At 49.6% G+C, this 5,170-nt stretch overlaps 1 pseudogene; it reads left to right on the forward strand.

Moving 5' to 3' along the window:
- The first annotated feature begins 2,565 nt into the window (after window positions 1–2,565).
- On the forward strand, window positions 2,566–3,155 carry LOC128406035 (E3 ubiquitin-protein ligase RNF183-like; annotated as a pseudogene).
- Window positions 3,156–5,170: the final 2,015 nt, after the last annotated feature.

Genomic DNA, 5,170 nt, shown 5'->3' on the forward strand with positions numbered 1-5,170 from the left:
CTTGTGACTCTAAGCAGCTGCACAGTGGCACAAACAGAAACTAACACATAGAGCCTGTTGCAGTAGTCCAAGTGGGAGAAAACTAGAGCATGCAGCACTTTGGCAAGACAGTCTGCAGGCAGGTAGGGTCTCAGCCTGCGTACCAGATGGAGCTGGTAGACAGCTGCCCTGGACACAGAATTCACCTGCACCTCCATGGAGAGCTGTGAGTCCAAAGTGACTCCCAAGCTGCACACCTGGTCCTTCAGGGGCACAGTTGCTCCATTCAGGACCAGGGAGTCCCCCACACCTGCCCGCCCCCTGTTCCCCGAAAAGAGTACTTCTGTCTTGTCAGGATTCAACCGCAATCTGTTAGCCACCATCCATCCTCCAACCGCCTCCAGGCACTCGCACAGGACCTTCACCGCCTTCACTGGTTCCGATTTGAAAGAGAGGTAGAGCTTGGAATTGTTCAACAACCACACGCTCAATCACTTTGCCCAAGAATGGAAGATTGGAGACTGGGCGATAGTTGGCCATTGTAATGGCTTGGCTCTCCCACAGAAGCGAGACACCGGCAGTAATTATCTCAGGTTTATTGCTCAAACACATAAATCACTCTGGAGCTCCTTCACTCTGTGTCTGACTCCAAGTTAGCAGTTGCCGAGTCTAAACTCCGCCCCTTCCTCTTCTTCCAACAGTGGAAAAAAACCTTTCGCTTCCGCTCTTTTCCCCTCCTCTTACTGACCTTTTTGCGCCTTCAAGTTTTTGGGCTAGCTATTCCCGGCCTCTCCCCTTCTGTCTCTGAACTAAGATTGGTGTTTAGAGCTTTGCTATCTTCTGCTTGCTCTCTGCTCTCTGAAACTCTGCCACTCGGCTGCCCCTCCTCCCTCTCACATTCCAGTCCACATTCCAGTGTCCTTATCTCCCTTGGCTTGCTTAGATTCCCAGCCTCTGTCAGCTACGGAACGAAGCTGACAGCCATATTGGCTGGGTCTAAAGATGTTTTTTTAAGAAGCGGTTTAATGACCGCCTCTTTCAGTGGGTCTGAGATCAAGGAGACGGTTGGTTTCAGGGTTCCCATCAATGGTGGTGACTTGCAAGGGAAAGTCTAGTGGTAACAGGTGCAACTGGTGCTCCAAGGCAAAGTCTCTGCTGAAAAAATTCTCACTCGCCCCAGAATCGATTAACACCTGCACTTCCATTGGGTGGCCCTCTTTTGCAAGTCCAGGGCGTATTTAATCTCAGTCTTAAATGCCAGGTATTCTTGGGGGTTCCCTCCAAACTTGCTCAGCAGCAATGGTACTTTTCTCCCAACTGGAGTGGTTCTGACCTGCTGGTCCTGCACTCTGCGCTCCTCAAGCCTCACTACAAGCTCAATGACGTGTGGCTCCAACTCCACGTTCCTCTGTACCATGGCTGCTACGTTCCACGCCTCCTCTCCCTCAGTGCCTCCGCCTGCAGCTCCCTTTTTGAGGTGACTCATCGTGTGTGTCTCTGCTGTTACACTTGAGCAACCGCAATGACTCCCGGATTGCTGTCAGATGGCAATGGTGGTTGCTTGTGAGTAACCAGTCAGGACTCCAACCTGTCTTTTACAGGTTTTATTTTGGTGCAAAACTATTTACAGTGTAGAACCACAAGTTCATGTCTGCCTCAATCGCTAGCAGAATCCGGGAGTGGTCATTTCCGGGTCCTCCCCCAACATAATAGCTTAGTCACCCCCAGCCTTTTCCTTCCTTCTTTGCGTTTTACACCTCTGCGCAGGGTGGGTGACGGAAGAGGCGTGCTTCCCTACTGGCTGGCTTGCCCAGGAGCGGTGCTGAGGCTCCCAGCAGCATCGTCTGGTCCCTTCCCCTCTTCCCCACTGGAGGTGTGGCTTTCCCCACCACAGGAAGGGGAACTGCTTCACAAGATTTTCGGAGGTTCCCTGTAACCTAACTGCCCCTCTCCTTCCCTTCCCTGTTCCGATGGCAGTCCCCTGACAGTAATGATTAGATTAGAATGATGATATGGTATTATTTGTAGATGTGTGGTGGTTTTTTTGTTTTTTTGTTTGTGTGTGTGTGTGTGTGTGTGTTTTCCCTCTCTTGTGTTTTGGGGTTTTCTTCCTTGTTTGTACTGTTTCATTTTGGATTCAATGTTTGTAATTTTTGTTGTAATTTTGCATTGAAAATAAAATAAAATAGATTGCCATTGGCCTGTTCCAGCAGGCTGTTCTGATGTGGATGTTTATCTTCCCACCCTTGCCTTATCAATTGCTTTGCAAGAGAAGGGCTTACTTCCACTCTTAAACTTCATACTGCAAACTCCCTTGGGTGGAGGACCTCTCTCTTTGCATTTGCTGATGCTGTAAAAACCAGATGTTGGGAAACTTGTCTCCCACCCCCACCAATGTTGAAGAACTACAACTCCCATCAGCCTCAGTAAATACGGCCCTATGGCAAGCCAAACGTTCCCTCTCGTGGGCCAAAGGTTCCACTGCATTGATGCTGCTGTATGATTACTGTCATTGGGTTTCCACCTGCCCTTGTTTTTTAGTCTCCTAGGTAGCAAAGAAGGCTGTGCTGTTGACTGGGTTTCCCCATGGCTGAGAAGCAGGTCCAGGGGCTGGAGGCTGAATGCCCCATCTGCTGAAACCCTTACGACAACACTTTTTGCACCCCAAGGTCCTTTAGTGCCAATATTCCTTCTGCATCAAGTGCCTGGCTCTTCTCAGCTTGGTGTCCCCAGCCCAGAACCGCTTGCAGTGCTCACTCTGCCGCCACCCTACTGTCCTCCCCTCCGACCAGCCTGTCACTGAGCTGCCCACCAATGAAGCCCTCCTGCGCCTGCTGTGCCTGGAGCCCAACCACATCATCCTGTAGGGTTGGCAGCTGTGCTTGAAGGAGCAGCGCAAGAGCAGGTACTTCCTCTGCCAGCCCAGGGTTTACACCCTGGACCTGGGCCCAGTGAGAGATCCAAGCATTGAGAGCTACTGTGAGCCAAGCCGCCCGGCTAGTGCTACCACTGCCACCACAATCATGCCCAACCACCACCGCTCCCCAATGTGGGCGTGTGCCTGCAACCCCCAGCTCCAGATTTTCACCTACCTGATGGCTCTCATCTTAAGCATGACTTTACTACTCATCTTCTCCATCTTTTGGACGAGGCAGCTCTTTGGGGGCTGGGGGTGAGAGGGACCAGCAGCCTCCTCAGGCGGAAGATGCTGAGGGCAGGGTAGAGGTGGTTGGCGAGCAGCAGCAAAGTGTTGGGAGGACTAGCTTGTGTGTGTCACACAGCCTGCCTTGAGTTCTCCAAGTCAGCTCAAGTGTGCTGGAAGACATTGCCCAGTTATGATTTAAGATTCAAAGCCTGGTCAGATTCTGCCTATAGAACAAGAGAGAGACTGCCATCTTGTCTTTCGCCCCAGACAGCAAAACGGTTTGGACTGCCACTGGGTCCCAGGATTTGACCTTGAGGGTTACTTGTGAGCTTTTAAATAGGGATGGGGATGAGGACATGACAGGGCAATGGGAGCATTTCAACTAACAAACTCGCTGCTTCTTAAGTTGGCTAAAGAGGGTGAAAATGGATAATGGGAATATAGCAGGTGTGGAGATGAGAGCTTTTCTCATTCCAGGTGTTGCTGAACTACAACTCCCATAATCTCTGGTCATGATGGGAGCTGTAACACAACCACATCTGGAGGGCCCAAGTTTCCCCATACTTGGAGTAAAGGGACATAGGAATCTGCCTTACAGCCAGGCCATTGGTCCATCTAGCTCCATATTGTCTATGCTGAGTGGCAGCTCTCAAGGGTTTCAGGCAGTGGTCTGTCTTTCTTATTCCTACTTGGAGATTCTGAGGATTGAACCTGGAAACTTCTGCATGTAAGGCTCTACCACTGAGCTATGCTGACCCTCCAAACCAGCCTCTTCCCCTGTGCCAAATGCCTCTGCTGCAGCCAATGAAGAGTTCCCAACATCTAGAGAACATTGACTGCACTGCTGAATGTGGAACCACCAAGGCTGCAGATCTTAACTGTCCTCTGTCCAGGCTTGAAGATGGTCCTCTGTGTACTCACATCATGCAGGCATGCAATGAAGGCAGGTGCTCAAGGGTTTCTTTCTCCTAGTGTGCACACTACTGGTTAGAAGGGGGCCAAACGGCAGTGGCATTAAAACTTTTTTATCTACACTGCAGTGTTTTGTTTCAAATTGCATCAGCTTGTAAGAGTGGGGGCTGATAACAGGATCAAAGCAATCTCTTGGATCTTGCAAAAAGGTAGGTTTAGTGTGGACAGGGTGGATTGGGAAAGGGACACACAAAATGAACTTGGGGGGGGGCTGCATTGCCTTTCCCTACAAGGAAATGCCAATTCAGGGGTGGAAAATCTTTTCCCCCAACCCAATTACCTCATTCCGTTCTGGGCAACCTTCTGAGCACCACATGCTGGTGGTAGGTGGGGGCAGAGGCAAAAGTGAGTAGGGCAGCTAATGTAAATGTTACCTCTGTACAGCAGGCCAGTTTCTACACACGCCCTTCCATATCCTCCATCTAGGCAAGTGAAATATACTTGGAGTTGAGTGTGGATTTCATGCTCTTTATTAAGCTCATATTAGCGAGGAATGAAAGTTCCCCCACAATATCTGCTTTATATACATTATTTACACAATGGGCCACACGTGATTGGCTAATTCCGGGATTCTCCTGTAGGCCAATCAGGTTGTGGATTCACTTCCACCTGGAGCTGGATTGGGTGGCTCCTGCGGACCAATCATACTGCTGCATTGTTCTAGGACCAATGTGAGAGATAGTAAGTCTGCAGGCTTGAGTTTGCTAGCTGATGCAACTGGCTTATGCAATCAGCCTGCAATACTTTCTATGGAAGTGCTGGGTCAGAAAGACTCAGCAGTAATGTGCTGTCAGTTGATTGGCTGTCATCGGTTTCAGCTGGACTAAAATTTCATTCTAGAGGTAAAGGCTGCGCACTCACTCAACAGCAAGATCTGACGGAGTTGAGACACGTAGTGAAGAAAAGAAGATACAGCACTCAAACTGAAAATTCCTCTCTACTGGCAGAACATTAGCTTTTTGTCGCTCTCTTAAAACTTTTTCCTTTTTGTCTTCCTCTTTCTTTCTCTTTTCCCTCTCTCTCTTTCTCTCTTTTTCCTGTCTTTTTCCCCACTTTGTCCCTTTTAATTTTTCT

The sequence above is a fragment of the Podarcis raffonei genome, chromosome W, assembly GCF_027172205.1.
Source record: "Podarcis raffonei isolate rPodRaf1 chromosome W, rPodRaf1.pri, whole genome shotgun sequence".
Classification (NCBI taxonomy): Eukaryota; Metazoa; Chordata; class Lepidosauria; order Squamata; family Lacertidae; genus Podarcis; species Podarcis raffonei.